This window comes from Rutidosis leptorrhynchoides, chromosome 4 (genome assembly GCF_046630445.1).
Source record: "Rutidosis leptorrhynchoides isolate AG116_Rl617_1_P2 chromosome 4, CSIRO_AGI_Rlap_v1, whole genome shotgun sequence".
In the NCBI taxonomy this organism is placed as follows: domain Eukaryota; kingdom Viridiplantae; phylum Streptophyta; class Magnoliopsida; order Asterales; family Asteraceae; genus Rutidosis; species Rutidosis leptorrhynchoides.
The window spans coordinates 441,528,085-441,555,924 of record NC_092336.1 but is presented as its reverse complement, the minus strand read 5'-3'; positions in this window follow the sequence as shown (position 1 = coordinate 441,555,924).

The window sequence follows — 27,840 nt, the reverse complement described above, 5'->3', positions numbered from 1 at the left end:
CCTCAATTTCATTTAACCCGTTTTATTTATTGGTTCTAAAAATCCTTTTTCATCATCAAATTCAATCGACCAGAGAACTAAAGTGTTATCTATAACATTGAATAAATTTTTGTTTTCGGTTTGAAAATACAATGACACGGAACAACATCAATGAATTAATCAGGAAAAGAAAAAAAAATTAAAAAATAAAAACATAAGCATATTCAGTTGAAAAAAACACGAAGAACACTCAAAGCATGATTTCGAATTTAAGACCGTAATAGATAATTCTTTCTACATGAAATAGGTTTTAATTCACTTCTATAAACTTTTAGGATTATCAATTTTTCCAAAAACCTCAAAACAAATTCGAATTGCTTCATAAACCAGTCGTTTAACTTTTAAAAATAAAAGGTTTGACTTCAAAATTTGAATTTAATAAAAGGAGTTGGAACCTCAATTTTTGTAGAACGATCGAGTAATTAAATCCTAACAATACTGTAATTCCAGTTTTTAAAATTGAACTCGATATCGAGGTTTTTGTAAAACGGGTTAAGAACAGGGTATCGTTTCTCTACTTCTTCTGATTAAAATCTGATTGACCCTAATATATACCAGTGGATAGAATTTGATAATGAGGATAAATAATTGATTAACTTTCTCCATGTCATTGAAGAATTCAGTTGTTTTATAGCGAAAAGGGGTCGACAGCAATATTCTTGCAGACAAGAAAATAAATAAAAGTGAGAGGGACTCCTAACTGAATTGCATCTGAATCTGTGAATTGATATTGATGGATAACAAGTTTATAGACAGGTTAAAAATTTGGATCGTGATATTTAGTAGGATCAGATTTTATATTTGATGTTATACGCATTATTTAATATTGATAAAAAATATATATAAATATAATAATATTAATACTATTAATAATATCAGAAATTATAAAAATACTAATAATAATAATAAATATAATAATAATAATAATAATCCTAGAAGTAATAATAATAATATGATAGTATTAATAATAACAATAATAATGATCTTAATAATTTTAATAATGATGATAATAATATTAATGATAATTTTATCCAAATTATACTAATAATAATAATAAGAAATGTATTATTGATGATACCATTAATTACAATTATAGTAGTAATAATATAACAATTTGTATATATATATATATATATATATATATATATATATATATATATATTTTCATACTACTATTACATATATATATTTTAATATTGAAAGTAATTATAATATTACTACAACAATATAATTTATAATTAAACTTGTTATATTAATTATTAATATTAATTAAAATTATAACTTTACTACTAGTTATAACGATAATGATATTAACAATGATATCAATAACATTAATAAGTATAACGAATCAGATATATCAAGTTCAATATTATAATTTTAGTAATTCTGATATTAATATTAATAATAGCAATGAATGTATTAATAATATAATGATTACGATTAAACTTGTAATTACATTTAAACATTAATATTATATATTATACGATAACATATGTTGAATATTTATTATTTATACATTGTATATATATTACCATATACTCTTAATTATTAATAAGAATCGTATCTATATTTATTCATTTTTAAATTACATTTACCTATTCTTGTAGTTCATTTTACATATTTAGTTCAAATGTTTAAATTCTATTTTATATTTTAAATTATTATATATATACTTTCATTTATATATACTTATATATATATATATATATATATATATATATATATATATATATATATATATATATATATATACATATACATATACATATTTATTTGCAAACTATGGTTCGTGAATCGTCGGGCATAATCAAAGATCAACTGAATCCATATGAATAGTTCAAAGGTCAAATGTATGCACGAACACAGTTCAAAGTTTATGAGACTTCAATATTACAAATTTTGCTTATCGTGTCGAAATTCTATAAAGATTAAGTTTAAATTTGGTCAGAAATTTTCGGGTCATCACAGTACCTACCCGTTAAAGAAATTTCGTCCCGAAATTTGAGTGAGATCGTCATGGCTAACAATAAAAATGTTTTCATGACGAATATGAGTTGATAATTAGAGTTTTATCATTATTGACTAATATAGATAAAACGATTTGATTTTGTGAAGAGTACGGGTGAAGCTATCATCAAAGAGTGAAATGAGAAAATAATGTTTCGTCATATCCTTTGGCGTAGATATGGTTGATTTCCGGAGTTCAAGGGATTTGGAGAAAATCTATGAAATCTATAAGATCTGATTCTTGAGGAAATTAGGATCTCTTTAATTAAATGCGACGATCTGTCTCGATTACTGTGTCTGATATTTCCTTTATAAATTAAACTCTTCTGTTCGAGCATTCTCACCATTCCTGTACTTTATTTCTTAGTTCATACATCCAAAAGATTTTGAAAATGCTTAGTTCAGTTCTAATCCCCGATATTTTCCTAATTATAATTTCTGTCACCCTTCTTTTCAATCTTCCACTAGAAAAAAATCTGTTTACTTTTACTATTACCTTGAGATGATACTATTCTTAATTCTACCGTGTCTTTATATTGTTATTCGTATTAATATCCACGGTTTGTAACCTCCGTGTTGTTATTGGGCTTTATATTTTCTCTTATATTTTGGAGCTCTTCACCTTTTTTTTTATTTATTCTCCTCTCGTCCTCTAGTAAAGCGAGTAATGGTCCGGACTTCGTAGATATGGAGTTTTGGATGAACTTACTGTTCTAAACGAGAAAGAATGTAATAGCACGATTTGATTTGTCAAATTTCCAGAATCACTGAGAATAGAACTATCAAGAATATATTTTCTTGATATGTTCAGAAGTTAATTTGAATGAAAGAGTTATGTAACATGACACGTGATGACGATATGATCTGTGAATCATCACGTTCCATTAGAAACTCAGCATGACTTACTATAATATAATCACGTTGATCAAGTGTCATTATATTATACTAACTCATGCATCAGTTCCCAACATTACTTCAATAACTTTCATATTTTAAGCTCGAAAGTTTACAGAATATAGAAACTAACAGTTTTTATATGATGTAACACTGATAGTACGAAGAGATTAATGATTTCAGATAAGAATAGTTATAAAATATCTCCAGAAATATGGAGGATATTTATAATGAAAGATACGATAATATCTCGGAATATCTAAGATCAGTGGATGATAGAAACTATTGTCTGCAAGGGTTTAGAGTAAGGAGCAAGATATTCACTAAAGACCTTAGCAGACATTGAATCATTTGGATTCTTTGAAGTCAAACTTATTCTTTGTGATTTGTCCACGGCTTTCTTCATAGTTTCGCATAATCTGCTTTTCGGTACTAAATTTTTCTATTGAATGTTTCCAATATAATGATACACAGGAAGTACGAAGAGGTATATAATTTCAGACGAGAATATTTATGAAAATATCCTCAGAAATATCAAAGATATTGATGGTGATATTTTGGAATTTCTAAGTTCGATGGTTGATGGAGAAAGATTTTCCGTAAGATTTTAACATGAATTCGGAGCAAGATATTCTCTAAAGATTTCAACGGATTCAAAATTATCTGGATTCTTTGAATATAGGGTATGGTCCTTGTATTTGTTCTTGGTCTCCTTCATGGTTAACTCTATCCGTTTTCCAGTTTCAACGTTTCTGAGCTTTTCCAACATATTATTCTTTATCATCAAACTTCCGATGACTAAGGTCGTTTACGATTGCCTATAGTTTCTGCTGCTTCATTCAGCTTTTTCAACATTCAGAGTATCGATTCATAAACTGGGTGCCTTTTCAAAATTTCAGAATTGAAAGATCATAATTCTAAGAGATAAGTGTCATACTATAACTGTTGATGTAGATATGCTGTGAGTATTCAAAGTACTGATTGCTGATTCCCAGTAATTGGTATGACAGTTCTCGTTACCAGATGCGGATGAGTATATGATAGGGTTTCAATGAATAAATATAATGATTTATCAGAGAGATTTAAGCCAAGAAGCATCGAGGTTGTTGGTACGTCTGCTGGTATTTTGGTGGAATATAAAAGAATTCTCCGGTATCAAAAGGGTAATCATATATATTAGGATTATAGTAAGACTACTTCGAATGAAAAGTCGAAGTTGACTTGCTGGAGCTATGACAAAATTAGCTACTTTGAAAAGGGATCGCAAAGTTATTTTTTGCTAATAAATGTCAAAGGATGTGACGCGGCTATGTGTTAAACTTTTACTCAGTTGCTGAGAGTTTCTCAGGTGCATAACTATATGCATAAATCTTTTCTTCCGTAGATGAAGTGTGTAAAGACCCGTCCTTATCCACCTGGACGAAGTCATCAACATCTGGTCCCATTGCGAGGTACTGCCCTAAATACGCCATAAATGACTCCAAGTAATATCTTTAAAATGAGCAAATGTACAGCGGAAGACTTAATTTGTACCTGAGAATAAATATGCTTAAAAGAGTCAACCAAAGGTTGGTGAGTTCATAGGTTTATCATAACAATCATTTCAATATATTAATAGACCACAAGATTTCCGTTTATAAATTTATGTACACTCGCAAGTGTATAAAAGTATTCTATAAGCTGTAGGCACCCGGTAACAAGCCTTAACGTTCATGTTTTACCCTCTGAAGTACACCAGATCAGGTGTGTTTAAAATAACCACGAAGTACTAAAGCATCCCATAGTCAGGATGGGGTTTGTCAGGCCCAATAGATCTATCTTTAGGATTCGCGCCTACCGTACATAGACAAGTAGTTTAATGTTACCAAGCTAAGGGTATATTTCTGGTTTTAACCCACATAGAATTAGTTTTAGTACTTGTGCCTATTTCGTAAAACATTTATAAAACAGCGCATGTATTCTCAGCCCAAAAATATATATAAAAAGGGAGTAATGAAACTCACCTACTGTATTTTGTAGTAAAAATACATATGACGGCATATAGTAAGTGTAGGGTTGGCCTCGGATTCACGAACCTATATCATTTGTATATATATCAAATAATATTAACACATATGTATTAATACTTGTAGTAATAATGATAATACTTAATAATAATCTTAATAATGAAAAAGAAAAAAAATGATAATATTAGTAATGATAATAATGATGATAATTTTTAATAATAATAAAAATGATAATAAAATGATAACTTTTAAAAATAATAATAATAATAATTACTTCGGTTTTATTCATAACAATAATATTCATACATATATATTATCTTATATAATTAATTTAACCATATTAACAATAGAATTAATAATAATATTAATAATAATAATAATATTAAAGATAATAATAATAATATCAATACTTAATAATAATATTAATAATATCAAATAATACCTTAGGAATATTAAAAGGAAATAAATCGCCCGGGACGGGACTCGAACCCGCGACCTCTCACTTAACAACCCACACCTTAACCAGCTCCTCCAATTACTGTTTTCTATTTTAATTCCGAATTAAATTCTTATAACTAATATCATCATTATACCCATACTTAATTGTCTTCATAATCATCATCATCTAATAACATTATGATCATAATATCATCTCTGCATTATCACCATAACATCATCATGCGTAATTCTTCTAACATCATCATCAATTTCATCTTTCCCGTAACATCATAATTATAATCATAGGTATAATCATAATTATCATTCGAACATCATCATACTACATCATTACGATCATCATCTACCTATATCAATCATCATCGTAATCAACTTTTCTCATCATCACCATCTAAACCGTGTCATCAAATCATAATCATGATCATAACATACTCATCATTTTACCAATCCTAATTATCATCATCATTTTGTAATATCATTATCAAATTATAATCATAATCATAATCATATCACGATCATAATCATAGATCATATTTAATCGAATTATCGTTATCATCTGAGAACATTAACATGATCATCATCTTCGTCTATATTCATCATACATAACTATCCTAATTATCTTCATCATCATGTATTATTATTCTCATCGTTCCCCCAATAGAAAAAAATGGTGTGGCTCACGACCCAAATTACTAATACAAGCCACGGCCCATCTTATTAACACAAGTCACGGCCCAAGTACTGATGGCCCAACTGAAACTCTATATATAGAATAAGGAGCCGTTTTTAAAAAAAATCATTGAATTTGGATTCCAATACACATCCCATCCTGTCCCCACGTCCCATTTCCCTTTTTAATAACGACCTAATGGGAGGAATGTGGCTGACAATAAAAAGTAATAAGGTTACATTTGGTGATTTCTCAAATAGAAGGAAACAAATCACGCTCATCATTATCTTACACGTAAACATGCTCACCCCATCATCATCATCACTCTTTATTCTATTCTTCGGTTGTGGATGGTTGTGAAAACAGAAACGTATAGGTATTGCAGCAAATAGTAGCAAACAGAAGCTGCAGGTTCTCAAATTCAAAACAAAAGAGAAAAAGAGAAGAATGGACTGGGTTCACGAAGGAGATAAAAAGAATTAGCAACCAGAAACATAATAAAATCTTTAGTAGGAGGTTTAATGGTGTAGAGGTTTGATGAAGATGATGATTATTGTTTTGGGTGTCATTCAAGTAAGAAGAAATAGAAAACAAAGAAAGATGTGCTTCGTTTGGTTTTTGGTATGAGATAGTTGTCGAACGGAGATAGTAACGAGGATGGTTGTTTTGGATCATTTTTGAGTAGTAATTCATGGTGGGTTTTGGTCTCAGTAGAAACAATCAAGTAGTAACAAACACGAAGAAAAACTCCATGGTTTTGGGTGGTTAATGGTGGAGGTGACTCTCGGTGGTGGTTGTTTATTTGATCAAAGAAATAGTAAGCAAGCAGAAACATGATTTTCGATGGAGGTGGTCTAGTGGTGTTTGAGGGCAGATATGGTGATGGTGTCGAGTGACCGAAGGTTGTTTGCAAGGTGGTTATGATGGTGATCGAAGAAACAACAATGAACAAGTTGACGTGTGTGGTTGTGGGTTTGTGGTGGTTCATGTGTCGAGGTGTTAAGATGGTGAGCGACCCGGAGTTGAAAATATGTAGATCGTTTTGTGAAGTTTGAAGTTGGTTACTGGTTTGATAAACCACAAAAGAACCAAGGCTGAAACTACAGCAAAAGTAGTTGGTTGAGGGGTGGTGTGGATTGTGAGATCGAACAAGTTGGTGACCAGTTAGTTATGAAGTGGTAGTGTGTATCTAATATATATAGAATAGATATTTACAGAATCAATAATTCAATAATAAGGATAAAGTATTAAATCAATCACAATAATGAAACAATAATGTGCATCTTCAATTAATATCTGACCGACAGTTTAGATATTTTTACTTCGCGGAGTGCTATATCGTGTCCATTGCTAAACGGTTGATGTATGAAAGTGTTCCTAAAAATCCCAAATTTTTAGATTAAATATATTTATTTATTTTACTCATTAACTGTTTGAAACCTGATCAAAAAGGTTCGTCTATAATTTATTTTTAATTCCAAGTAATATATACGGAGTACTAAAACTCAACTCTTCAAAGTAAAAAAAATATTTTTAATGATCCCAAATTTTATATATTTTAATTATGGATCATCGTTTATTTTTTTTTTAAAATCACATAAGTTGGAATTAAGTTTATCTAAATAATAATCAAATGATCAACGAGGGTTACAATCATTTAATAATTTCATTTAATATACATTATATATATAGACCCATTTTATTAACAATTTTATTATTTCATATAATATTTTACATCTTTAATTCTAATAATTAAATCGTATTTTATTTCAAATTATCATACACACACACACACACACACACACACACACACACACATATATATATATATATATATATATATATATATATATATATATATACATATACATATTTATTTACAAGTAATTGTTCGTGAATCGTCGGGAATGGTCGAAGGTCAATTTAATATATGAAACAGTTCAAAATTTTTGAGACTCAACCTAACAGACTTTGCTTATCGTGTTGAAATTACACTATCGTATCGAGAGTTTTATTTAAAATTAGTCGAAATTTTCCGGGTCGTGACAGTACCTACCCGTTAAAGAAATTTCGTCCCCAAAATTTGAGTGAGGTCGTCATGGCTAACAATAAAATTGTTTTTATGACGAATATGAGTTGATTAAATAGAGTTTTATCATTATTGATTAATATAGATAAAACGATTCGATTTTTGTGAAGCGTACGAGTGAAGCTGCCACAAAAGATTAAGATGAAGAAATAGAGTTTTATCTTGGCTTTTGACGTAGTCACAGTTGATTTCTGAAATTCGAGGAATTTAAAGAAAATCTTCTAATCAGAAAGAAAATGTAATAGCAAGATTTATTAGCAATTTGTTGGAATTACGGAAGAACAGAAATATCAAGGAAATATTTCCGTGATATGCTTAGAGATTAAGTAGAATGAAAGAGTCGTGTAACATGGTTCATGATGAGGGTGTGATCGGTGTACCTTTATCACGTTCCATTAGAAACTCAGCATGACTTACTGTAATATAACCACGTTGGCCGGGCGTCATTATATTATACTAACTCATGCTTCAATTCCCAACACTACTTCAGAATTCATTCATAGTTTATACTTAGATTTTACCGAAGTTTCCAATATAATAGAATACAGAAAACACGAAGAGGTAGATAATTTCTATCGAGCGTTCCTAACACTCCCTTCTTTATCATCAAACTTTTGACCGTTTAGACCATCTACAATTTTACTGTTTCCTCTGCATTTAATGCAGCCATATCTGAATCATCGGTTATTAATCCGAGGTGGTTTCAAGAAAATTGTGTTTTTAGATGATTAAACGCGGATGGTAATATGGTGGAATATAAAAGGTTCCCCAGTAACGATGACGAAAGAAAAATTTATATATCGAAGTTATAATAAGGCTAATCCGAATGAAAAGTCGAAGTTGACTTGCTGGAGCTGTGACAAAATTGGCTATTTGAAAAAGTATTGCAAAGTTATTTTGGGTAATAATAACACTAAAGGAATTAGCACAGCTACGCGTTAAACGTTTACTCAGTTTCTGAGAGTTTTTCGAGTGTATAACTATATGCATAAATCTTTTCTTCCGTAGATAAAGTGCAGTTGATTCATCCTCTCGATTGAGGTGTTTTCAAGAATAATGAAAGATTTGAATGTAGATAGGAATCGCCAAGATAAAAATAAGGTTTGAGATGAAATCAAGTGGCAAACTTGAAGAAATTTTTAGTTTCATATGTTATAATGCATATTTTAATTCACCTTAATTGTCCAATGTTAGCAGTCCACAGTTCGCAGTTCAATAATTCATATATATATATATAATAATCGAATTAATTAATATGTATCGTGACCCGTGTACCGGTCTCAGACTCGATCACAACTCAAAGTATATATATTATTTAGAATCAACCTCAACCCTGTATAGCTAACTCCCACATTACTGCATATAGAGTGTCTATGGTTATTCCAAATAATATATATACATGCGTCGATATGATATGTCAAAATCTTGTATACGTGTCCCGATATTTAAAGTGCGTAAAATAAATAACAGAAATTAAATGACGATAAATAAAATTGCGAGAATTAAAATTGCGATAATTAAATTGTAATAAGTTAGCTAGGAACAGTTAGCATGGATTCTTAACAAAATTCTTCATAGTTAATTTGTTTGTTTCTAACAAATTTTATTTTTGTCCGATGTTTTCTTCATTATGCCACTTATTAGATTCTGATAGGTCAAAATCCAAATATGAAATTGAATGAAAAGGGTTATTCTACGATGAACGGATATGTATATCGGTGGTTGTAAATAAGATAGTAAATGACTGTTGAATTAGATTTGAAAGAATGTATAGTGTACTTATTAATGTGAAATCTAAATATTCATCAGGTATTACCTACCCGTTAAAATATTTTTACCATTAACAGTTTGTACGAAAGAATTTTTAATTACAATCTTTATGAAAATATACTTGCATATATATTTTCTTCAGATGTAATTATAGATCTAATGAGTTAATATGATATTAAACTCATTTGATTTATATTTAGAATAAGAATATATAATCTCTAAAACATTAGAGATTATATAGTCGCCATGTCGAACGAAGATAAATGATGTAGAACGATTCGTGGAACGATAATTATACTCGAGGTACAGAATGAGATGTTGAGGCATGGATTGTTGATGGTACTGGTGCTGTTACTGATGGTACTGTTGGTGCCGGTGATGTTGCTGAAGCTGCTACATTTTGCACCATATTTTCCAAGGCTACAACTCGGGTGCGAAGCTCGTTGACTTATTAATCCGGAATGATTGTCGGTAGGAATGAGCGAATGAATAAGGTTTAGAATTTTAGATAGAATATAATCTTGGCGAGATATTCGAAAAATGAGTGTGAAAATGGTGTTTCGAATGGGTTCGTCGGTAAGTGCTTCAGGTTCATCGTCAAGAGTGCAGGTTGGTGGGTGGAAAGGATCGCCTTCTTCCCGTCTCCATCGGTTAAGTCAAATACGAACCCATCAGATGAATTGGGGATGGCCGATTGGTTGATTCATTCTGGTGACGCTGCTTCCGGAGCTTAGGTGAACATTCATGTCGGAATAGCTGTCGGAATAACTATCGGAATAGTGATGTTTCACGAGGTGTATACGAAATAGCTTATATTTTTACAGGAAATACTATTAAATACGATACAATTTTACACAAGATATTTATTTATTTATAGAATGGATATACTTAAACCTTGCTACAACACTTATAGGCAGTGTACCTAATCGTACAGTAGTGTAGTTTTTAGTAAGTCCGGTTCGTTTCACAGGGAAATCTTTAAACAAAGCTTAACGCTATATTAGTTTACTTTTATAAAAATACAAATATATACATAAGTAATATTATTATTATAAAGGGGGTTTTTACCGTTTAATGACCGGTTTGTCGATTTTAAAACTTTAGTCGCAATTAAAACCAAATGTAAAATAATAAATAAATACAAGACTTAATTTAAAGTGTAAAGTAAATAACGATAATAAAATTTCGAATAATAAAAATGTAATAAAATAATCTTGCGATAATTAAAAAGTACGATAATTAAAAGTGCAATTAACTACAATAACAATAAATAAAAGTTCTATAATTAGAAGTGCAATTAAATATAAAATAAAGGAAATTAAATATGAAATAAAAGAATTATGCTTATTTAAACTTCCATAATCATGATGTTTGACGTGTTGATTTTAGTTTTATGCCCATGGGTTAATTGTCCTTTGTCCTGGATTATTTAATATGTCCGTCTGGTTTTTGTCCATAACAGTCCATCAGTCATAAATATAAAGTGCGAGTGTCCTCGTCAAATTATTCTTATACCCAAAGTTAAATATTCCAACTAATTGGGGACTTAAACTGTAACAAGATTTTAATACTTTGTTTAATAATTACACCAGGATGTCGACTGAGTGTAACCCAAGGTTTTAATATTTTGTTATCAATTATACCAAGTGTCCTTGTACATAATTTCACCCCTGTTTTAATTATTCTAGTGACTATTAATCCATTCCCGTGTCCGGTTAAATGAACGATTATTCGTACATATAAATACCCCGCCCATCGTGTCCGATCGAGTGTATATGGTAATTTATAGGGACGTCCAATTGTAAATCTTTATATTAACATTAACAAACTATCATTTAGTTAAACAAATATAAAGCCCATTAATAGCCCATAGTCTAATTTCCACAAGTGTCGTTCTTTTGTCCAAACCCAATTATGGTACAAAGCCCAATTACCCAAATTTTGGTAATTAGCCCAACATCATGATTACCTCGGATTAAATAAGCATAATAATAACTTAGCTACGAGACATTAATATAAAAAGGTTAAACATAACTTACAATGATTAAAAATAGCGTAGCGTTACACGGACAGAATTTCGACTTACACCCCTACAATATTCGCTAACATACCCTTATTATCAGGATTTAAAATTAAAATTAAAATTAAAATATAAATTATAAATATATATTACGTATATATTGAGAGAAGAAGGAAAAAAAAATGATGAAAAATGCTCAGAATTCGGTTGGCTTTATAGGGAGTTTCAAAGTTTGGGGCTCCGCGACTCGCGGCCCTTTTGGCCTTCAAACTCCGCGAGTCGCGGAGTTTGAGAATACAGCTCACATTCTTTGGAGTCTTTCTTACCGACGATTTATTTATAAATATAATATATATATAATTAATATAATTAATTATATATTATATTATATTTATATACATAGTTAACTTGTAATTTTTAGTCCGTTGCGTCGAGCGTTGAGAGTTGACTCTGGTTCCGGTTCCGGATTTTCGAACGTCCTTGCGTACAATTTAATATCTTGTACTTTGCCTTTTGAATCTTGTACTCTTGTAATTTCGAGACGTTTCTTATCAATAATTGGAACCTCTTTGATTGTATTTTGTACTTTTGAGCTTTTTGGTCGTTTGCGTCTTCAATTTGTCGAATCTGTCTTTTGTCTTCACCTTTTATTATTTAAACGAATATCACTTTTAAATAGAACAATTGCAACTAAAAGCTTGTCTTTCTTGAGGAATAATGCTATGAAATATATGTTCGTTTTTAGCATTATCAAATATTCCCACACTTGAGCGTTGCTTGTCCTCAAGCAATATCGTCTTGAAATACTAGAATCATTCTTTATTCTTCACACTTTGTACATCAGTGATTTCTATACGGTGGTATAAACAATGGTAGTAATGATATGGTTTACAGTCCCACATGACTATAAAAATTTAGATCCATTAAGGAAATTGGATCTTTATGAAAACATTTGATCTTTTAAAAATTAAATCTAGTTTTTACCCTAGATAAGTTTTCCGGAATAACCCTTTACCGGTGTTTGCAAAATATTTTTGTGGGTTTGGTGGGTTTCAGATTTGAAAGTTTTAGCTCAAAACTTATGGTTTTGTGTCACCCACTTGCCAACCTTGTATTTGGAAAGCAACACGTCCAGTTTACTTGTCCCGTATATTACCTTTCGGTAAACTACCGTCCGGTTGTAAAGGAAAGCGTTAAACAAGCAACTGTTAAGGCAATGTCCCCTGACATGCTTTTAGTTATGGTCTATAACGTGTCGGACGCAATTACTATCCTTGGTAGAAGCAATAGTAAAGCTCACCCTTATGATTTTTCGGTCTGGAAAAAGGTCCTGTCTTTGACCATGCTATGCAACCACCGTTCTTACGGTTGACACCCGATTTGGTTCAGGTGACCTAATGAATTCCAGGTGAATTCCTAGGATTTTACGTTCAATGGTAATGAACGCATTGAAAATAGGATTTTCAGAAAACAAATCGGTTTGTAATTTTGATCAAAATATTTTCTCGTTCAAGCTCGAGTTTAGATATCATTGAATTCCATGAGTTTGTAATTCTCAATCTTTAAGGTCAATCTCAAGGATTGAGTAATATCAGGCTTAAAAGCTGATTTTTGATCTTTTAAGGAGATTATCCTTTCTGGGGATCTGATTCATTAGTCTTATCCAGCTAATTTGCATGGTGCCCCCCCATTTTACGAGATAAATCCTTCTCATGGTTAGGATAAATCTGACCACTTGGCGACCCTGTTTAATGCTGAGGTCCGTGGATTTCCTGCTGATTTTAGTGATGACTTTTTTAGATTTTTCGTCAACCTACAGCTGGTCTGGACTACAACTTCTTGATCTAAATCAAGGAGCGCGTGTCTTTTTTCGGAAGACTTTACTTCCTTTTAATGATGGAATTGATTCATCGTGTAGATCCATCTCTTCTTTTCTTTCATCGGGTAAAACAGTTTAGTTTAGTCCAAAGCAAAAGTATTTTCAGTTATTTGTTACAGATATATGTGACATATGTTTAAGATAACTTGGTAAATTTTCCCACACTTGGCTTTTATTTTCCTTTTTATCGTCCTCTATTCCATTTTAAATGAATTTTAATATTTTGGTTTGTTTCTCAATTTATGTCCTTTCCGAGGTAACAATAATTTCGGTGTTAAAACCTAGTTTTATCGTTCATAAATATGTATAAACATGATTTTGAGTTCATTTAATTGAAAATTTTGAAAAATTTTACTAGAATTGGGTAGTCAGTATATAAGACTAGGGCTGTTCTTTATTATCAGAGAGCACTAGATTCTAATACAACTACTGCTTTACTAGTATTTTTAATGGTAACCAAGTGTATAAAGTAAAAAAAATTTTAAAATCCGAAAGAATTTAACCCCTTCCCACACTTAAGATCTTGCAATGCCCTCATTTGCAAGAAATCAGTAACAATTTAAATTATTGAGGGTGATTTGTGTGAAAATGATTAAATTTTACCAAAGTTTCCAAATATATTGGCTTTTGTTTGCTGAATGATAAATGGTGCACATCATTTGTTCATTCCGTCTTGTTGTTATTTCACATATATTTTGCATCTTGTCGTCAAAATTAGTTGCTTTTGCTGAACTTAATGACAGTCTTTGAAAATGCGTTGTTTTACCCTGTTGTGTACATAAGATAAACTGCAAACATATATACATATTTTTGAAGTTTGGTATATTACCCCACATTCAAAAATTATTAAAATCTAAGAATAAAAGTTAGAAAATTATAAAAACTATTACAATATTAACATAAGTTTTAAACGTATTACAAATTACAAAATAAATAAAACTAAGTAGACTAGGGATGATACTGGTACCAATAGGGGTTCCAAGCATAACCATAGGTGCTATAGAATGCTTCGGCAGGGTTATACGTAGGATACGGTGGTTGCATCTCTATAGACCAGGGAGGGAAGATGGGTTTTGGTGTAGGAATATAGTTTCTACCTATATGTTGGCAATGAGCTATGATTTGGTTTTGATGAACTTGCCAATCTTCAAATGCTCTCTGTCTAGCATTTTCGTACTCCTGTGAAGCTATAAACCTTTGCATCTCATTTCCCCCTCCTACATTACCTTGCTGTTGGTTTCTCTCAACCTGTGGATGTCTACCATGGTATTGGACTGAGGCGTTATTTCACCTCTTCAAAACTTTCACACCATGGTATACATTTAAACCTATAGTATCGCGGGGTTCTGGTTCTTCTACTAATAATCCCCCCCCCCCCCCCGACTTATATCCACACCGAGATATTCAGCAATCAAAGTAATAAAAATACCACCTCCTATTATGCTATGCGGTCTCATCCCCCTAACCATAGCTGATAAATAATAACCCACACAATAAGGTATACTTACAGCGCTTTGTGGGTCTCGAATACACATATGGTAAAACAAATCCTGTTCATTTACCTTTTCCTTGTTCTTACCCCTTTGTGTAATCGAATTAGCTAAAAACCTATGAATTACTCTTAATTCAGCTCTATCTATATCCAAATAAGAGTAATTTCCCCCTTTGAAACGGTGATGGCTTGTCATTTGACTCCACACACCGTGTGTATCAAAATTTTCATCTATCTTTCTACCATTTAGTATCAACCCTCTACAATCGGCAGATGCTAACTCCTCAGGCGTATATATACGTAAAGCCTGAGCCATGTCTAGTAAAGACATGTGGCGCATCGAACCTCCTAACAAAAATCTAATAAAGATCGATCGGTTAAACTAGCTACCCGATCTTTTAATTCTATACTACACAACAATTCTTCACACCATACTTTATATACAGGTCTACGCATGGTGAATAAACGTACCCAGTCATTAAAAGTAGAATTACCATACCTCTGTACAAGTAATTCCCTAATTGGCCCGGCCAATTCTACAGCTTCTAAAGGTCCCATTCTATGACCCTAGGTACCTCAACAACTTTAGAATGAAGAGTATGCAAACCCCTTTGATATTTTGGATAATCTATCCAAAGTCTGTCAAATCTCAGGTTCGGGTGCAACTCTTCCAAGTGCATATCAGAAAAGGTCATGACTGGATGAGGTATATCTTGCTTGTAGTAGTTATCCACCTCCTATTGTTCCGCATTCTCAGCAGGAGCATTGCGGGCTTGGGATGAAGATTCACCCCTTTCAGTCTGCAAAACACATCAAACACAATTTTTGTGCATCCAAATATGCATTAGTGTCAGCAAAATCATCAATCAAAATAATTACAATGACATGATCAATTTATATCAAACTTAAGCTTATTTTCACATTTTTATCAAATCTACACTTTTTCAAATAAGCATATACGAAAATGTTCGCCAAGTTCATAAGCATTTAACTCAAATAACAAGTCAAAATAACCACCACTAGCAATTAAACAAGTTTCAAATGGCATTATCTCTCAAAAATCAAGTTCATGAATTTTAGACTTGAAAAAGTCCACTTTAATTCTCAAAATCATGTTTAGGCTCAAAGTTTGGATCATTTAACTACCTAAACATGTTACACTACTTAATTTAGCAACAATTCATGACAAAAATCGGCCATAACCTGTTTATATCAAAAAGCCCCAAATTTGCTCAAGAACATAAACCCTAGATTACTCTAAATTTGAAGTTTAATGCTTCTAATCATGTTAAATAGCATCAATTTAGGTTATACAAGCATAATACATAAACAATTTAAGCATAATTACACTAAAAAGCATCAAAATCAAATTGGGGAAAAAATTGCTCAAGAACACTAATTTTCGGATTAAATGGTGTTTAGGTGTAGAAATTTACCGTTTTTCTTGAGTAATTCCTTGATAGCATCCTTCTCAACATGATTTCAGTAAAAGATTTGATGATTAACGGTTAAAAATTGTGATTTTGGGGGTGTTTTTGTGGGGTTTTTCGGCAGTTTTTTCGCTGTGTTTTATGTTGTGGGTTGTGAACTGAGCTGTTCTGCGTTTTTATTTTTTTTTCTGTATTTTGGTCCTCCCGCGACTCGCGGTGAATTACCCTTCAAACTCCGCGAGTCGTGGAGTTTGCTTTTTTTTTTTTTTAACATCTTATATTAATTAAAACAATTAAGTAATTAATTTTAAAATTTTGTTTCCCTTGTTATTTAGGACGAGGTCGTTTCGGATTGATGTCCTAGTCCGTCCTTCGATAAAATTTTAAAATTTGTCTTTTTGTAGCGATTGTTTTAAAAGCTAAGATTTTTGGGTTTTTTTTAATGTTTTTGGCATACTTTAATTCAATAAGATTAAAAATAATGATAATAAAAGTTCTCGTCCCTCCCTCGGGCAAAGCAATTTCGGTTCAAAGACCTAGTCTTCAACTTACGACGAATTTTAAAAATCATATTTTTAACTTAATGAGATAAAGTAAATTTTTGTTTTTAAATTCACACAATTTAAATATAAAATTCAAAATTAATATTAAAAATTCACACCAAACTTAAAATTTGAAATGCATAAAATTAAAAATTCATATTTTAAAAATTAAAAATTCACACCAAACTTAATTTAAAAATTTATATTATAAATTCACACCAAACTTATATTAATTTTTCAAATATTTACAATTTTAAATATATTGTTTTTACAAAGTTTACAATATTAATTTAAGATTTAAATATTAATTTTAAAAACATGGTAAAAATAAAATTAAAAATCTTTTTGGCTTTTTAACCCACTTTAATCAATCAAATATTATCAAAAATATACGCCCCTCTTTTCGGTAAAGTAATTTCTGTTCCAAAACCTAATTTAACTCATAACGAATTTTTGAAATATTTTGGGTTGATTGATTAAAGATATTTATACCTTAAGAATAAACGTTAAATTTCGCAGTGATGTAATAAATTTTTGAATGATATCAATAATTTCGGTCACCAAACCTAATTTTATTTAATACCAATTTAATACTTTTTAGCGAACAAATTAGCGTTTATTATCAAAAAGTTAAAAATAAAAATAAATAAAATAAAAACTGTACAGACATACCTGTGAAATAGATTTCTTAGTTATATGATCTATCCCATTCATAAGATAGTCGGTTTAATTGGTTTTCCATGGCTACATAGGCGTAACCTCGAGCATTCAGTGTCTTTTCTTCTAAACATATGAACGGTCCGTCTCTGCAAAAAGTAACAAATTCGGTGTTTGAATAGGTTTGATTATTTGAACATTTACCTCCATGTGACCATTTTCCGCATTTGTGATATCTTTCTAGGTGTCGTGCTCTTCTTTTTGCTGCGGATTTTGATTTTCCTTTACCAAATTGTAACTTATTATCTTCGCATCTGGATTCTTTTCTAACTCCGTCCATTCTTTCTCTGATTACTGATACTAATTCACTCGGAAGTGTGTCATTATTACGTTTAGTGATCAAAGCGTGTAGCATTAGACCATGGTTTAGTTCACAGGCAGTCTTCATTTTGTAAAAACCTAAAAAAAATAAAAATTCAGAATGGGGGAAGAAGACTAGTTCTTTAGGGTCTGCTAGGGAAAGACCATTCGGGTTCCATTTTCGAGAACTACACGAAAACAGACAATCTAACTCTAACAGAAATACATATTATCCTTTAAAGACTTGATTCTCCCCACACTTAGTTAGCTGTGGTGTCGAAATTGTGATTAACTTCATTGTCGACTTCCATCGGACTATGTATGTAGTATATAATCGTGACGAGATACTCTGGAAATGAGAGAGAAAATAGTTTCTCGAACAGGTTCGCCGGTAAGTGCTTCAGGTTCATCGCCAAGAGGGCAATGGGGTGGATGGAAAGGATCACCTTCTTCTTGTCTCCAATAATTGAGGAGGCTACGAACCCATCCCCATTTCATCCAGAATAGATGGTGACTGATTGGTTGATCCATTCCGGTCACACTGTTTTCGGAGCTTGAATGGAAATCTATATCGACATAGCTGTCGAAATCTGAGGAGTTCGAACTGGTTGAGGGATCCATCTCGTATGATTAGGGAAAGAATTTTGTTATGAAATAGATTGTAGGATTTAGATTTGGTATTCTTCAATTACATAATTTGCATATGTATATATGATACCAAAATCCCATGAATTACGGAAGAATCTTTGAAAAATGTCAGTCAAAGTTCACAGTAACAGATATGCTAGGATAAGATTTCGTCTATACACTATTATGCAATAAATGCAAGAAAACGCGTCTAGACTTAAGAATGATAAGCAGGTAGTTTCTTACAGATGATAAGTAGATTATTTTTGACATAAAATGATAAGCAAAACTTTTGACATGCAGACACGGTCGAAGTCCAGACTCACTAATGCATCCTAACGACTTATCAGTTAGACACACTAATGCAGACCTGGTTCGCTAAGACCATCGCTCTGATACCACATGAGACGACCCGACCCAATCCATAGGGACGAATACAATAACATATGATTACATCGCGAGGTACTTGACCTCTAAATGATACATTTTACAAACATTGCATTCATTTTTAAAAGACAATCTTTCATTACATCGAAAGTTGACATGTATGCATACCATTTCATAATATCCAAACTATAAATGACCTAATCTGTCATTTACTTAATAATAATCTTTAATGAACTTCAACGAATCGAATGCAACGTCTTTTGAAATATGTCATGAATGACTCCAAGTAATATCTTTAAAATGAGCTAATGCACAGCGGAAGATCTCTTTCAAACCTGAGAATAAACATGCTTTCAAGTGTCAACCAAAAGGTTGGTGAGTTCATTAGTTTAACATAATCATTTCATTTTCATCATTTTAATAGACCACAAGATTTAATTTTTCGTAACAACCATCTCAAAATCCGGCATTCGCAAACGGCAGAGATAAAATCATTCATATGGTGAACACCTGGTAACCGACATTAACTAGATACATATAAGAATATCCCCTATCATTCCGGGATCCTCCTTCGGACATGATATAAATTTCGAAGTACTAAAGCATCCGGTACTTTGGATGGGGTTTGTTAGGCCCAATAGATCTATCTTTAGGATTCGCGTCAATTAGGGTGTCTGTTCCCTAATTCTTAAATTACCAGACTTAATAAAAAGGGGCATATTAGATTTCGATAATTCAACCATAGAATGTAGTTTCACGTACTTGTGTCTATTTCGTAAAACATTTATAAAAGTTGCGCATGTATTCTCAGCCCAAAAATATAAAGGGTAAAAAGACAAATGAAACTCACCATACTGTATTTTGTAGTAAAAATACATATAACATCATTGAACAAGTGTAGGGTTGGCCTCGGATTCACGAACCTATATTAATTATATATATTTATATGACGGTTAATATTTGTCTAACAATTTAGGCCAAGTCATAGTGTACCACAATCCTAATGCTCGAGTCTGACTCAACAGTATAGTAACATGTTATATTACCCATGCTCAGTTAGGTCAAAAGTCAAAGGTTAAAGTAAAAACGAGGTCGCATGCACAAGTACAATAACTTATACAAAAATGATTTTTCGGTCAAACATGACTAAACGGCCTTTAGAAAAATTATCGGAGCTCTGATTGATAAACGGCCAAAGATAAAAGTTACACATTACCAAAAAGATTAAGCATAAATTTTACAGAAGTAAACTAAACCTAGACAACTCGTAGTTGCCAACGCGGTTTCGGCGTTTCAAAGTTAATTTTTCAGCTTTAATAAATTTACAAAAGTGACCGAGTAGCCTACTTTGGAGATTTTTAGAAAATTCCTCGAAACTCGGATTGACAAACGGTCAAAGCCTGCAAATTCTAGTTACCACAAAGATATAACATGATTTTTAGCAAAAGTAAACACACATCAGGCCGACCATGACAACTGATACAAAAATGACATTTTTAATAAAAAGTTTCAGTTCTTTTCAGAATTTTAAAATGTGACCAAACAGTCAACTTTGACGATTTTTAGAAAAATCGTCGAGACTCAAATTGACAAACGGCCAGAGTCGTTTGCTAGACCTTACAGCAAAGAATTTAGTGGTATTTTTGTTTTAATCTGAAACAACGCAGATCAACGAGAATTTCAGTTTCCGTATCGACGTTTCATCAAAATTTGCAAAACTTCTTTTGTCCATAACTTGACAACCGTTCAACGAATCCATTTGATATCTAAATGAAAAGTTCTTAATTTTTCGCTAGCTTTCCAAGGACATGCATATCTTATACCTTATTTCATCCCTAGTATAACAACCTTTAAGATTCAACATAACCTATCTAAGGGCAATATCAAATGTACAAGCATGCATAATTCTATTTTCTCGAGCACTAGTCAGGGATACACTATTAGTATGTAAAAATTAAATTATGAGTACTCACGTATCAATATTGAGATTCAATATTGCAGGAAAGATACGCAAACGCAACGGAGATGACAAACACTAAATTGACCTCATGAACATACCCTCAAACATTACCCATCACCTCCATAGCTATAACCCATAATTTCCTTAGCTCTACCCAGCTCCTAAAACCCATTTTTGAAAATATACGAGCAGAACCTCGTCGTAGTATTTTATGTATAATACTAATACTACTACTAATAATACCTCTTAATAATAATAATACTAATAATAATAATAAAAATAATAATAATAATAATAATAATATAAATAAATATTATACGAAGTAGTGATATAGATGGATATATGATTATGAATGAAAAGAATTCACAGCGTTCGAGTTTTATAGTTAGAATTGGGACCCACTAATTACGAAAATTGCGGAGTGATGATGAAAATTGGGAACCGCAAATTGCGGTCATACATGCACATGAACGTCTCTTTTACTTATATAAAGATATTATAATATATTTAATTTATAATATATTTAATCTTTAGAATTAATTAAATATTATATTATATTTACGTTCATGGTAAAAATATAATTTTTACAAAAATGACACGGTCGTGGTCTCACAACTCATGTACCACTTTCGGTTTTTCGGGCGCACTTTCGTACGTTTAGAAAACTAGCCTTTTACGTTACGTGACGTGTACCTTTTACAAAAATTAGATTTACACAACAAAAATTTACCTTTATAAAAATATAACTTATAAAATTGAGTGTTGTGGTCATTTCCTTCTATAAATTAAAGTCTCGTTGTTTGTCAAAATATTTTTATTTTAAATTAAACTATTTGTGACACGTACCTTTATTAATAACTAGACTTAAATTATTTAAAAACTAACCCACTCAAAGTGTAACTTAATCTTTTGAGTGTTTTGGTCATTTGCTTTTATAATTCATAATCTTGTTATTTATCAAAGCCTATTTATTAATATTAGTTTAATATCAAAACGTTTTATGACTAATTTAAATTATAATTTATAATCTTATACATATTTTTAAAATATTTATCTAATAACATACTAGTTATCCTTTCAAAACTAATTATATAATTTAAGATCCTTTACAAAATCGAAAAATCCTATAACGTTTATGCTTTAAAACTTAATTTGATTTCATTCTTTTATGCGTAAATGTTTAGTTTAATTTCTTTAACTTTCTAAATAATATATCTTAATATAACATATCAGATGGGTTTATCTAGTCAACGAATCTTATCCCAATTATTCCTTCTATATGATAAATCGAGTATTATGAAATTCGATTCTCCACTAACTTTTGTCTAACTCCCAATAAGTGATACTTTGTTCTTACTTGTAAATCACTTTACCATTTATTCCGAATACCGTTAAAAAGTAAGGGTTTCCTAATTCAAAGTGGACCTCATAACAGAGACTCATAATCATAGTTCAATGTATCCGATAATTCAATCATTTGATATTATCTTTTAATCTCGTCGATAAACTTACACCGAACAAATATGTTTATGTAACATATTATTCATTCAATACTTTGATAGCATTTCTAAGTTCAAAAAAATAGATCTCATAGCTTATATTCATATTAACTAATCCGTTCAATGTTTTATTAATATATCTCAATTTAATAAGCACACATGTATATGCATATATATTTATTTACACATAATTGTTCGTGAATCGTTAGGCATGGTCAAAGGGTATTTGATTAAATGAATATAGTTTCAAAACTTTTGGGACTCAACATTACAGATTTTGCTTATCGTGTCGGATATATATAAAGATTAAAGTTTAAATTTGTTCGGAAATTTCCGGGTCATCACATTACCTACCCGTTAAAAGAAATTTCGTCCCGAAATTTGATAGAGATTGTCATGGCTAACAGTAAGAGTGTTTTCATGACGTATATGAACTGATAATTAGGGTTTTATCATCATTGATTAATATAGATAAAATGATTTATTTTTGTGAAGAGCACGAATGAAGCTATCACTTAAGAGTGAAAATGAATAAAAGTAAGTTTGACTTAACCGGTGTCGTAGTCAAGATTGATTTCCGAAATTTAAGGAATTTAGAAGAAATCTTCATATTAAGATTTGATTCTTCGGTAATTAAGGAGATTCAGATCTTCTTTGATTAAACGCGATAATCTGCTTCGATTGCTCTGTCGAAAATTTTCCTATAAATCCACCCTCTCCATTTACTTACAACTCACACCTTCTATTCTTTCTTTCTCAATTCCTACTTTAAAGTATTCGTTAATATGCTCCATCCCATCCTGATCCTTGATATCCTCTTAACTTGCATATCTGTCATTCTTCTTTTTAATCTGCCACCAGAAGAATCTATTTACTTCTACTCTACTCTTGGGTTTATAGTGTTTCTAGTTCTCCCATGTCTTTACATTGCTATATGCATCGATATATACGGGTTGTAATTTCCGGGTTGTTGTTAGATTTTTACACCTTCCCTTATATTTCGATGTCCCTGAATCTGTCTTCTATAGTCATCGTCATCCATAGTTAATGCTCTCTTCTATTTGCTGCGGTTTTATACCCTGAATTTCTATTTCGGAGCTTTGTCTTTTCGTTTCTTCTTCTTGCGATTAAATAGCTCTCGTAATGGTCCGGAATTCGTATGTATGGATTTCAGAAGGAATATAGTAATTGTTCCAAGAAGGAAAGGGCAATGGTAAATCCTTATTTGTTAAATTACCAGAATACCCCGAAAAAGACCGAATCATCAAGAAATAGTTCCTTGATATGTTTAGAGATTAAGTAGAATGTAAGAGTCGTGTAAATGGTACATGATGACGGTATATTCTGTGAATCATCACGTCCATTAGAAACATAGCATGAATTACCATAATATAATGACGTTGATCAAGTGTCATTATATTATACTAACCCATGCATCAGTTCCCAACACTACTTCAAAAACATTCATATTTGAATTTTTCAGAATTTAGCAACTAACACAGTTTCTTTTATGTTGCAGATATTACAGAGAGATAAATGATCTCATATAAGAATAATTGTGATAATATTTCCAGAAATATGGAGAATATGTATAATGGAAGATACGAAGATACCTTATAATATTTAAGGTAAGATGATGATGAAGAATATCTGTCTGTGAAGGTTTAGACTAAGGGGTAATGTGTTTGCTAACTATTTCAGCAGACACTGAATCATTTGGATCCTTTGAAGGTAGATTCAGTCCTTGTGATTTATCCACAGCTTCCTTCATACTTTGCTCAATCCGTTTTTCAGTACCAAATCCTTTCTTTTTCTGAGCTTTACCAACTCACTATCTTCTTTCATCAAACATTTGGCCGTTCAGATCATCTACCATTTTTTTTTTCCTCTGCATTTAATGCTATAATATCTGAATCACTGGTTATCAATTCGAGATGGGTTTAGAAGAATCGTGTTTTAGATGATTAAACGATGGTGGTAATATGGTGGAATATGAAAGGTTCCCCAGTAATAATGACGAAAGGGAAACGTATCTAACAGGGTTATAATAAGACTAGTCCGACTGAAAAATCGAAGTTGACTTGCTGGAGCTGTGACAAAATTGGCTACTTTGAAAAGGAATCGAAATGTTGTTTTTGCTAGAAGAATTCGATGCAGGTACATGTTAGATTATGACTTTGGTTTCGAGAGTTTTTTTTTTTTTTTTTTTTTTTTTTTTTTTTTCAGGTACAAAACTTCGGGTAACGTGTGGTTGGATCATCATCTCAATTGTTTATTATTTGATGTGTCTTCTACAATTTCGAAGGGATTTAATTGCAGATTGTCATAGTCAATATCCAAATGATGAAATCGTCCTAAATCCCGAATGATTTTTCATATCCATCTTGTGTGTTACGATTAAAAGTGATGTTCTATCACAGTTTTGAAGTCAAAGTATAGCTATGAAAAATGTAAAGATCTAAGAGTGATGATTTTGGTTGTATCTCGAGTTGAATTCTGAAATTCCCAAAATCAGAATATGTAATTAGATTCGAATGAGTATGGTTGTTTTGATTTCTATAGAAGAATGTAAATTGGTTTAGTTGATGATTATTGAATCAGAATTGAAGAATGTAACATATTAATTGTGATTTTACATATCTCTCGGGTATTACCTACCCGTTAAAAAAAATTTCACAAATAATATTTTGAACAAGAATTCTCATTACAATCTTTATGAAAATATATGTGGGTATATTTTCTTCAGATGTAGTACAGATTCAATGAGTTAATATCACACTAAGCTCATTTGATTTTCGGATTGAATTAGAAATGAATTTTCTCTAAAACATTAGAGATTACATAATCTTTGCCAAGTATTTCACTAATGTAATCAATGCTTCAATGTTTATATGTATTTTCTTAGTGAATCATGCTGATGCTCATAGAACTCTTGCTAACTTCGCAAGATACGAATATTGTTTTCCCGTAAATTTCGGGTATATCGAAGATGAAAGTGTATAATCAAACATGTTATTGAATGATACACTTGATTTATTATGAACCGGAGTTCATTAGATTGAAACAGAGATTGTGGTTAACGATGATTAAGTTGTTAATGAAGGATGTACATCATAAGATATTAGTAATATGAATTTAAACGAGTAGTATCTACTCTTTTTCAATTCATACTTAATAGCTTAGTACAAAAAGATTTATTATAATTCCAGAATTCATATATATAAAATATATAACAATTCTTCAGAAGGAATGAGTTAATACTATATAACTCGTTGATACAACATATTCGTTGTTGATTGGTAACGATTTCCACAGTGATTTCTTGAACTGGCGGAGCTTGTGATGTTAGAGATGCTGACGATTCTAACGATATTGACATCACTGACTGGGTTGGTGAAGCTAAGGGTACTGCTGATGCTATTGGTAAAACAAGTCTAGCTTGTAAACCGCGCACCATTCTTGTCAGGGTTTCGATTCTTTCCTCTATCATCTCTGTTCACTCAACTGGTTTATGGTTAAGGTTGAGATAAATAATCTCTTAAGATTTTAGAGATTACATAATCACCGCAGGATGTTTCTCCGATGAAGTTATGAATCAATACTTCATCGTTTGTTGTTGTTGGTACTCCTTGGTATCTTTGGTGCGTGTAACGTTGATATCCGATATACAGGTTGGAATAATGAGGTGTGTGGTGCAGATGTGATTGTTGGCGGTGGTAATGATTCTGTTGATGTTAGTAATGGTGGTTGCTGTTGATGCCGGTGATGCTGCTGGTGCTTTTAGTACTGAGGCTTGCGATGTGGATGTTACTGGCGGTACTGGTTATGCGGCTGGTGCTGCTGATGGTGTTTGTAATCTTCGCACCGTATTCTCCAAAGCCACCACCCGAGCACGAAGCTCATTGACTTCTTCTATCACACCGGGATGGTCAGCAGTTCGGACGAGCGGATAGATATAATCTAGAATTTGGTGTAGTATATAATCGTGACGAGATACTCTGGAAATGAGAGAGAAAATAGTTTCTCGAACAGGTTCGCCGGTAAGTGCTTCAGGTTCATCGCCAAGAGGGCAATGGGGTGGATGGAAAGGATCACCTTCTTCTTGTCTCCAATAATTGAGGAGGCTACGAACCCATCCCCATTTCATCCAGAATAGATGGTGACTGATTGGTTGATCCATTCCGGTCACACTGTTTTCGGAGCTTGAATGGAAATCCATATCGACATAGCTGTCGAAATCTGAGGAGTTCGAACTGGTTGAGGGATCCATCTCGTATGATTAGGGAAAGAATTTTGTTATGAAATAGATTGTAGGATTTAGATTTGGTATTCTTCAATTACATAATTTGCATATGTATATATGATACCAAAATCCCATGAATTACGGAAGAATCTTTGAAAAATGTCAGTCAAAGTTCACAGTAACAGATATGCTAGGATAAGATTTCGTATATACACTATTATGCAATAAATGCAAGAAAACGCGTCTAGACTTAAGAATGATAAGCAGGTAGTTTCTTACAGATGATAAGTAGATGATTTTTGACATAAAATGATAAGCAAAACTTTTGACATGCAGACACGGTCGAAGTCCAGACTCACTAATGCATCCTAACGACTTATCAGTTAGACACACTAATGCAGACCTGGTTCGCTAAGACCATCGCTCTGATACCACATGAGACGACCCGACCCAATCCATAGAGACGAATACAATAACATATGATTACATCGCGAGGTACTTGACCTCTAAATGATACATTTTACAAACATTGCATTCATTTTTAAAAGACAATCTTTCATTACATCGAAAGTTGACATGTATGCATACCATTTCATAATATCCAAACTATAAATGACCTAATCTGTCATTTACTTAATAATAATCTTTAATGAACTTCAACGAATCGAATGCAACGTCTTTTGAAATATGTCATGAATGACTCCAAGTAATATCTTTAAAATGAGCTAATGCACAGCGGAAGATCTCTTTCAAACCTGAGAATAAACATGCTTTCAAGTGTCAACCAAAAGGTTGGTGAGTTCATTAGTTTAA